The following is an 11133-nucleotide window of genomic DNA, read 5'->3' on the forward strand; positions in this document are numbered from 1 at the left end:
CCCCCGTTCATTCAGAGGAGCCCCCTCAAAAGAGGAAATGCAAGAGGAAGCATGTAGACTCACCTGAGTCTGTCACTTCAGATACCGACTTGGAGGAGTCAGAAGGGTCCCCGAGATCCCCCTCTGAGGATGTCTCCTTCTCAAACATCCTGGAAATCCTTAGGTAGAGGGGGAACTGTACTACCCTTAACCCTTCCGAGGATGAATCAGTATTCCTGGACGCATTTGATTCCCGACCCTCCACCTCCTGGGTGTCTCCGCCTTTCGATCCACTGATGTCGGTGGTGGCTCGAAAGGCGTGGTCAGCTCCAGACATAATGGAACCAACTCCCCGCAGGCCCACAAAATTCATCACTGCCCCTCAGGACAAGCAATTTCTGACCAAGGGTGTTCCCGTTGATGCCATGGTGGTAGCAGCGGCCACTTAAAAGGAGTTGGCTGAAACTTCTTCGTCTGTCCATCCCCCTAACAAGGAGTCTAGGATGATGGACAGATATGGGAAGCGGATGTTTTCCTCAGCGACCATTTCCATGAGGTCTCTGAACTATTTGTGCCATTTTATCCACCTTCAAAGGGATCTCCTTAAAGAGTTAGGAGATACCCTTCAAGATCCATCAGCTGCGGGGGCTCAGGCTAAGATTGCCTCCCAGCTGGCGACTCTAAATTCTGTAGTAAACTCCTCCATGTGGCTCATCTCTTATTCAGCCGATGGAGCGAGTAGGGCTGCAGGCACAGGTGTGGCCTTGAGGAGACATGCTTGGATGCGGCTTTGCAACTTTGCGGAACCCTTCAGGGCATCTTTCACCAACACCCCCTTTGGTTCTACTCTGTTTGGACCACAGGTGAAGGATACCCTTACCAGGTGTGAGCAGGAAGGCAAGACTCTCTCTGCCATTGGAGTCTGTTTTTCCACTCCTTCAAAACCGTATCCCAAGGGTCAGAAGAGTCAGAAAATGTGGTTCCGGAAGTCCCAGGGAGCCGTGCCTGACACACGTGGAGAGTTCCCCTCCAGGGGCAGAGGAGAGAACAACAATAGACGCCGCCCTAGGGTCAGAGGGGGTCTGCAAAATCAGGGCCAAAGAGAATCCTTCTCTGACAAGCCCTTCCAGCATCCCTGAAGTGCTGCCCACATGTCCACCTTCGGAGGCAGTCGGGGAATATAATCGCTGTACCCAAAAGCCTGGCAAAGTATAACACAAGACAAATGGGTACTTTCTATAATATCCGAAGGCTACAAAATCCCCTTCTTTCGCACTCCACTCCTTTCCAACAAGTCCCTTCCAGATGTTACACCCAATCTAAGGGATCAGGCAGTTCAAGAAATTTCAAAGCTGCTAAGGAAAAGGGCCATCCAATCAGTCCCAGCAGACCAACAAGGATCCGGAATTTACTCAAGGTTCTTTTTGGTACCAAAAAAGACGGGACTGGAGACCCATTCTGGATCTCAGCAGACTAAACAGGTCTGTGCAAAGAATGAAGTTCCGGATGGTCACGCTACAGTCCATTTTACCCTTTCTGGGTCAGGACAATTGGATGTGCTCCATAGATCTTCAGGACGCGTACTACCATATCAAAATGCACAGACACTCCAGAAGATTCCTCCGCTTCTGGCTGGGAGACAGTCATTATCAGTTCAGAGCTCTGCCCTTTGGTCTCACCAGAGCCCCCAGGGTGTTCATCAAATGTTTGGCAGTAGTCACCGCTCACTTGAGATGGCAAGGATTCCAGATGTTTCCATATTTAGATGACTGGCTCCTTACTGCAACCACCAGGCATCACCTGCTGCAAGCCAGAGACTACACCATCCGAACGTGCTCCACTCTAGGCATCACAATAAATTTCGAAAAGTCTGCATTGTCACCTTGCCAATCTATTACCTTTATAGGTGCAAACTTAAACACAAAGGACATGTCAGCCACTCTCCCAGTAGACAGAGTGTTAACCATTCGACAGCATGTCCATGTCTTATTAGGATGCAAAAGGATTCAGGCCAGATTCATCCTAAAAATGTTGGGTCTCATGGCAGTAGCTATAATACTAGTCCCCCTTGCACGTTTTCACACGAGGATTCTTCAGTGGATGCTGTTCACGCAATGGTCCTTCCAGCAACTCCCATTGTCTCACATGATATTGATCACTCAGTCATGCAAAAACCAACTTGTTTGGTGGATGGTTTCCCCCATTATACCAGGGCAGACCATTTGTTCTTCCTCCTCCAGTAGCTACGGTGACCACGGATGCCTCCCTGATCGGGTGGGGAGGGGGAATTTTCAGGGCAGAACAGTCCAAGGCACCTGGCAGCCTCACGAGTACCATCTGCATATCAATGTCTTGGAGATGAGAGCCGTGCTTTTAGCGTTGCAAGCTCTTCAGGACTCTCTTCCCACCGGGACTATTGCAATTCAGACAGACAATATGTCAGTGGTATGGTACATCAACAAGCAGGGCGGAACCAAGTCATATCCCTTATGTCTAGAAGCACTCAGACTTTGGCAATGGGTGATCTCTTCCCAATGATTTCTGATAGCAGCGCACATCCCTGGGAAGTCCAACGTTATAGCGGACAGGCTAAGCACAGCAATTCTCATGCCTTATGAGTGGTCTCTCAATCAGACTGTAGCGGACAAAATCTTCTGCAAATGGGGTCAGCCTTGCTGCAACCTTTTTGCCACCCCCTTCAACAGCAAGTGCGACAAGTTCTTCTCTCTCCTCCCTCTTCCCGGACACTTCCCCAGACATGCTCTAGTTCACGATTGGCCTCAGGGACTTCTTTATGCATTACCTCCGTTTCTCCTGATTCCCAAACTAATTCAGAAGGCTACCACATTGGGATGCAAAATGATTCTCATTGCCCCTTACTGGCCTTGGCAAATTTGGTTCACTTTCCTGCATCATTACCTTCTGGAGCAGCCCTGGACGCAATTCCAGATCTCCTGATCCATCAATCGGGCGGGCTGCACTAATCTCTTCATTCTCTCCAGCTCACAGCTTGGTATCTCCACTTCCGACATTAGCCAGGCTTCCTAACATTTCCCATTCGGTGCGTGAAATCATCTTATCCTCACATAAGTCCACCACTAGAAAAACTTATGCTAGTAAGTGGAAACGTTTTTCCTTATGGGCAGGGACCAAGAACATAGACCCTTTTTCAGCCCCTGTGCACTCTGTTATAGAATGTCTAGCAGAACTTTTTCAAACTGGATCCTCTTCTGCCACAATTAGAGTTCAGCTAGCTGCAATTTCAAATTTTCATACGGGCCTATCTGATTCAAGCATCATGTCCCATAAGCTTCGTAAAGCCTTTCTTAAAGGGACCACTCTACTCAGGCCCCCAGTAAGAGATCCCCCACCTCCGTGGGATCTAAATTTGATTTTAGCTTCCCTAATACTACCCCCCTTTGAACCAACAACTTCTTGCTCCTTGAAGTTTCTTTCTTGGAAAACCCTTCTTCTGGTTGCAGTTATGTCGGCTAGAAGAGTTTTTGAACTTCAGGCTCTTTGTGTTCATCCTCCTTACTTAGTTTTTCACAAAGATAGAGTTTCTCTTCAGACTAACCCTTCCTTTCTTCCAAAGGTTACTTCTGATTATAATTTGAATCAGTCTATTGAACTACCTGTGTTCTTTCCAAATTATTCCAACAAGGCAGAATACAAGTTACATCAGTTGGACGTTCATAGACAATTACGCTTTTACCTGCATAGAACCAAGCAAACCAGAAAATCAGACCAGTTGTTCCTGTCCTACGCTGAGGGAAAACAAGGCTTACTGGTGTCAAAAGTCACCTTATCTAGATGGTTGACTTCTACTATTACTTTTATTTATCAGTTAAGAAAAAAAGAGCTCCCTGCTAAAACCAAAGGTCACTCCACCAGAGCTCTAGCTACTTCTGTGGCTTTTCAAGCCAGATTACTAATGGAAACTATTTGTGCGGCAGCCACATGGGCTAATCCACATACCTTAATTTTGCATTATAAACTGGATGTGGCCTCCAGAAGCAGAGCTGATTTTGGTTCCACTGTTCTGAAGAGTCTGTTCCGATGAGCCACCCAGGATTGAGGTGCTAGGGACGCTGTCCCATCCAGCAAGAATGAAGGCGAGATAGACAACTTAACATTAAGAAGTTATGTACCTACCATAACGTTCAATGTTAGTTGTCTTCTTCTCGCCTTCTTTCTTGCGTCCCACCCTCCATCCCCCTATCCTAGTAGACCGAGAAGAGTTTCTTATGTTTTTTTATCACTGGCTGAGTCTTCTCTGGCTTCCACTTCCCACTATCAGTCTCTCCAGTAGGTTCAGGCATCCTACTATGTTTTACTGGGTTATTATTATTATAATTGTTATTATTATGTCTGCAGTTAGGTTTCCCAAACGAGATCTGAATATCTAGCACCAGGCATCATGGGATATAGGGGGGCCTCGAGCCAGTAAGCAGCTCTCGAGCTTTGAAGATGGCCGAGTACTCCGAACCCAACCAGCAAGAAAGAAGGCGAGAAGACAACTAACATGGAATGTTATGGTAGGTACATAACTTCTTAATCTGCCTCATGATCTGAGACTATATATCATTTGTAATGCTTGTATTAATTAAAAAAAATTTGAAAGCAAAGGCCACATGTTGATGTAGGACACACCATCCTTGTTGGTGCATAGGTACCTTTGCTATTGCATCCATTAAGTGTCCTTGTCAACGTTCTGGTCTACTGTTAAGGATCAGAATATATGGTAATGAGTAGATAATTTGCAACAGTATTTATGCCTTGTAGTTCTTTCAGAACTCTTGTTTACCTTGTTATTTTATATTATTGAGCTTCATTGTAGTTATTTGTTTTTGCGTTTTTTTTTTTAATTTTGAGCTATTCTACATGATTCTGATTATGCCTGAAAAATTATTTGTTTTCAGTATTCCCACCACTTACTTGCCAAATAAAGTAAAAAAGGACAATAAGGAAATACACACACATACATTAGTTTAACTTACTTACTAAAGTAAAAATGCTGGAGCTTTGGATTATGCAGCATTTAACCACACATGCTAGAATTAGCCATGAAAGTGAAAGGCTCCCTGTCATAATTATGGCAATAAATAAGTATAAAATAAATAAATAATTATAATTATCATTATTATATAATATAAATAACTATAATAAAGGCAGTCACGATGGCCGAGGGGTTAGTGTTGTCGTCTCACAGCAAGAGGTTCTTCTGTTTGATTCTTGGCTAGAGTGCCTTCTGCATGTTCTCCTTGTTGTCGTGTGGGTTTCCTCTGGGTGCTCTGGTTTTCTCCAACACTCCAAAGAAATAAGTAGATGGAGTGGACACCCTAAATTGGCCGTAGGTGTGAGTGAGTAGTAAGAAGAATGAACTACTATGGCAGGATTAGCCACCCAGTGGTGTAAACCTTGGCTCAAGATGATTGTCACAGTTGAAGTGACACCCCAATCCCTTGTGCAAAATGGGAAAGAGGGTTGAGGATGGATGGATGGAATTATAAAAGGGCATAATTTTGGAACTAAGATTTTTTTTTAAGTTTCCCGTTACCTAAGGTACAGTAATTATTGAGGTGGCATGTACAGAATTAGGGGGTGTATGGGGTGTGGGAGCTGTGCCCCAGTGTGCCCACTTGTGCAGTACACAAGCCTCCTACAATAAACATATTTTAAAAAATTCCTAGTTCTGAAGTCATGCCCATTTAGACTTGTCAGACTTGTCGTCCTCATAGCTGCAATAAGGAGATGATGTCTACATTTTGTGTACTGTGCTGTTTAGAAATGACACATTAAAATAGCTGACAAATTGCAACCTTTGAATGATCAAATAGTCTAATTAATCAAAGACTATAAAATAGGTATAAAAGAAGGAAACAACTTTCACATGTGTCTCATTAGTGTAGCTTTCATGAATACCTAAAGCTTATCTCTCTACATATATGCAGCATTAAGAAGAAGAAAATCAAAATTTAAAATTTTGAGTTAACATATAGAGAGTTGCGAACATGTAGTATTCTGCAGGATCTTTGAAGATGATAGAAAGCCCTTGGTATATTCAGTCATCTGCTGCTTTTAAAGGGGCAAAAGTAATACCCACTGGTGTACAAATAAAGAGGGTCTTTCTAGTTTTAGTCATGCAAGTTAATGGTAGTAAGATATTGCATCTTTCAGAACCAGGAATTGTTAATGTTAAGAAAACAGCTAATGAAATACATGGATGTGTACACAAATCATAGATTTTAAGTGGATTAAGTTTACTAGAATATGGCTATGTATCAGGACAGCAGCAGACTGAGGTGGTGGTGCTGCGGTAGCGTTGTCGCCTCACAGTTAGATGTTACCCGTTCGATTCTCAGAGCGTCTTCTGTGTGGTGACATGCATGAATGGGCGTTATTTCGTTGAAGGTTGTGCGTTAGGCCCGGCAAGCCAGCACGTAAAAATCTACTGCCAATCATTAGCGGACCGGAGTTCCGCTGTGGCGACCCCTAACTGGGAAAAGCCGAAAGACACAAACAAACAAATCAGGACAGCAGCAGGCAAGCTGAGGGGCGCCAGACGTGGTGTTAAAATGATCAAATGATCAAAGGACCAAAGGAGTGTTATTGGAAGAGCTTGATATAGAGATAAGGAGACAGTCAAATGCATAGAGAAATGTCATTTAAAGGTAAAAACAGGTGTGATCTTAACTTGTCACAAGAAAGAGCTCTGAAAAAGAACAAGAAAATAGAAAATAATTTCTAACCAGATTAGAAGAGGGGAGAGAGGAAAGAAATGGTAGCAAAAAGAACTAATAAACTGGTAGGGGTAACCTGCCTTTGTATGTTTACACACACACACACACACACACACACACACACACACACACACGGTTCTTTAGACGTATTGGTATGTCTTGTTGAAATGATGTCAGCATAAACAACACTAATTAGTTCTGAGGTAGCTCAGAAAGAAATCTGTGCAACTGTTTTTGAAAATGCTTTCCATTTAACTGGGAAAAACAGGCATCCTACGCAAATGGAGGCTGGCTAGAAAGACAGGAAGCAGCTGGATAAGTGTGTGGGTGGGAGTCTAATGTTAGTAGCTGTTTAGATTGTAGAGTCACGGCTGGAGAAAAGGCTAGTTGACCACAATGACATGAAAGCTTTGATGAAAAACAGTGTGTGATCTGTGAGGCAGAGGTCCTCTTCAATGAACATGACTGCATTTTTTGACATGAGGAAATGTTTAGTGAACTGAAAAGCATTTGGCATTACATAGCTGCATTTCAGGAGATCATTTTACTGTTCTTCAACAACAAAACATTGAACTATCAGAACTGGACTTAAACTGTCATGGGCCCCCCTTTGTGTATCAGTAATCAAGGTGATCCATTGAAGACAAGTGTGTCCTCCCTACCTATGTGCTGCTCATATACATTCCTGCACAGGGGTCTACAGATTAACATTGTTAATAGCTGTGATGACAGTACCTCTACGTCATGGAGAAAAATGATGTCATGGACATCGGGGAGTATGTTGGAGTCCTCCAGAAGCAGCAGGCACTATGTATAAGTTTGATGCACTCTAAGGTACATTTTGTACTGATCTTCACAATGACAGTGGTATAAAGGATGAGAAAATGGCTCTGAAGTGGAGAACAACAGATGATGGTGGCTTGTCAGGAAGAAGTGCAAATGCTGTTCTACTTGGTCTTTTTTTTATTGAGGCTGTACAGTACATAAAGAGGTAAGGAGCTGGTGAGGAGGCCAGCTGTTTATGGTTAACATTGTTATCTACACATAATAGAATGCAAACAATGTGGTAAATAAAAGGAAGCAAAAGGATTTAGATTCACTAAGTGAAACTCTTGAGTACAACTCTCAATGTTCAGCACAAAGACCTGCAAATGACATACGCACTGGAAGAAATGGGTGAATGTGGTGGTCTTAATGTAGTAGAAGGGTCTAGATGATGCAATTTCACACATGGAAATCATGAACCTGTGGCAGTTTTATGCATATGCACATATACATATATACACAAACACACACACACATTTTTATATAAGTGTGTATCTATATATATATATATATATATATATATATTTAGGTTTACTATCAAACTTGTGAACGGAGATGCTCCACAGATGGAAAACTCGAAACATGGATATTCAAATTTCCATCTTGCTGAACATCTCCATGCTTGAAAGTTTATATCGGTGAATGCAGTGTGCATTCCCTAATATAAACTCAAAGTACTGTACAGAGATTGCTGTACAGTGCGGTTTTGGAAATTCATCCCTTTCTTCACTGTAGTGCGATCTCTGGGTTATACATTTAGCAGGGGTGTGGGGGTGCAGGAGGTCTTCTCCCCTGTAAAAACATGATGTTAGGTATAGGAGTTTCCTTTACCTGAGCTCCTATATGGACATGATGTAATCTGTTCAGCACAATGTCAGATCTACTGCATTCATTTAGCTGAGTCGACATTGTGCCATGTTATACATTTTGACTTCCATTTTTTTTTATTCTGTGTGTTGAATGGAAATTATTTTTCAGTTTGACAGTTTGATAGTAAACCATAAATAATAAATGTATATATAGGTGTGTGTGTGTGTGTGTGTGTGTGTGTGTGTGTGTGTGTGTGTGTGTGCACGTGTGTGCACGTGTGTGCACGTGTGTGTGTGCATGTGTGTATATTTTATTTATTTATTTGCATTTGTTTACCGGGAGGTCTTCTGGGCCAGGGTGAGCCCATTTTTAGTAGAGGCCCAGGGAGAAAGGCTCCAAAAAACAAAACATGATAAAGCTACAGAGTCAAAATACAGAAATCAAGCAGCAATGGTACAAAACACTACATTACAGAACAGGTGATACAATAAAATAGATAATACTATTTATACAGATATTAGATTTTAAGTATGCAAGCCAAACAAGAATACAGTTGATGACATGTCATAATAGCAAATGTGTGAACAATACAGTATTGCAGTTTTGCAGTAGAGAGGGAAAGATGGAGGTTAGCAGATTACAGATTCTGAGATTAAGATATGGCCTTAGAGCTATTGCTATATAGGTATCAAGATTGAATAGAATATATGGCAGGTAACTGATATAGTAGATTATGTATGGCAGATATTGGACTTAGTAAGTATATGAGGAGTCTGAGCTGTAAATGAGATGGGGAGGAAAAGTAGGAAGGCTAGGAATATTTTGTTTTTATAGTTGGTGTTGGTGCATAAAACCTGTGGTGGTGCAGCGGTAGCGTTGTTGCCTCACAGCAAGAGGTTCTCCCATTCGATTCTCGGCTGGAGTGCCTTCTGTGTGGAGTCTGCATGTCCTCCCCACAGTCGAGTGGTGTTCGAAAGACATGCGTAGAATGGGCATGCCTTCGTTGAAGGTTGGGCGTCGAGCTGGCACCTCGGCACCCATAAAAATCTACTGCCAATCATTAGCGGACTGGAGTTCCGCTGCGGTGACCCCTAACTGGGAAAAGCCGAAAGAAGAAGAAGAAGAAGTCAGTGTTGGTGCATGTACATAGCCAGTGGGAGAACAGGTGTTGTTTTAGCAAAGTCTTAAAGAATTCAGGGTTGCTAGTAGACCTAACTGAAGAAGGGAGAGTATTCCATAGTTTTGCTATAGCATATGGGTAACACATTTGACTGGAAGAAAGGTTAGGTTTTGCTACATTAAGGAGCATCTGACTAACTGATCGCAGAGGTCTATTTGGGTGAAATATGGTGAAAAGAGAGTCATGGGCAGGAAAGCTAGAAGGCTTATAGATTAGCTTATGAGCTGTGTTTAGTTGCAGGTATGTTAGATGTTGGGTAATTTCTATCCAGTTTAGATGTAGTGATATGCAGTGGTGGGAGGAGTGTTTGGCACTGGTTACAAATTTTATGATTTTACTGTAGCATGAGTCCAGTTTGGATTTAAAAGAGGACTGAATATCAGTAAGGAGAGGTGCACCATAGAGTAAGGTTGGAAGTAGAAAGGAAGAGGCAAGGGATAGTCTTGCTGCATAGGTGAGGAAGTGTTTGTGTCTGTACAGGTTGCCTAGTTTCTGATTTTTTTTTTGATGTTTGTGTGAATATGCTGGTCGAAAGTTAGGTGTTCATCTATGATGACCTCTAGATGTTTGGTATATGGGAGTATTTTGAGGCAAGTGTTGTTGAGTGAGTTGATGGTAAATTAATTTTTGGTTAGGGGTGTTGTTTTTTTGGGGGTGAATAACATGAGGTTGTTTTTATTAGCATTTAGGGCTAAATGGTTATTATACATCCAGGTTTCAGTGGAAGTGAAGGCATTTTGGGTGAGTGTAAGTAGTTCTGAAGTAGACTTGGCCATGCAGATGATGATGTAGTCATCTGCATATCAGATAACATTAGCATGGGGAATGCTGTAATGGAAATCATTAATGAAAATGCTGAAGAGCAGTGGACCTAGTGTGGACCCTTGTGGGACTCCAGTATTGATGTTGAGGAAAGGAGAGAGGGATTAGTGCCATCTGGTTGCTTGTTATCTATCTGTAAGGTAGTTGGAAAACCAGCCTAGGGTAGGGGGATATATGCCTAAATTGGAGAGTTTGGTCAGAAGACGTAGGTGGGAGATAGTATCGAATGCCTCGGAAAGGTCAAGAAATAATGAAGAGACACAGTATCCTGAGTCTCCAGCATGGCTGATTGTGTCCAAGAAAGATATAAGAGCAGTGGTTGTGCTATGACTAGGCCTAAACCCATGTTGGATTGGGGAGAGGAGGTTGTGGTGTAGTAGGTAGTTAAGTAGCTGGCTGTGGATGGATTTTTCTGGAATTTTGGAAATGGGAGAAAAGATGGCAATTGGACGGAAGTTAGATATATCATTATCGCTTCCAACTTTGTGGAGAGGGGGATAAATGCCTTTTTCTAGATGGAAGGAATGAAGGACTCTTGAATGGATCTGTTTAGTAGTATACTAATGGGATAGGCTATAACCCCTGCTGATATTTGGAGGAATTCTGGTGATAAATTATCTGGAGCATTTGATCCAGGCTTAAGTTTAAGCAGGACTTTTTTATGGTTGAGGTAGGTATGAGCACGAGAGAGAAGTTTGGTCTTGTAGCATATGAGTCTGGGGGCAGTGGGTTGATTAGTGGGACGTTGGCAGTGAGGCTGACTATACTGTTTTT

The sequence above is a fragment of the Protopterus annectens genome, chromosome 11.part0 (assembly GCF_019279795.1).
Source record: "Protopterus annectens isolate FY-2018-M chromosome 11.part0, PAN1.0, whole genome shotgun sequence".
Classification (NCBI taxonomy): Eukaryota; Metazoa; Chordata; order Ceratodontiformes; family Protopteridae; genus Protopterus; species Protopterus annectens.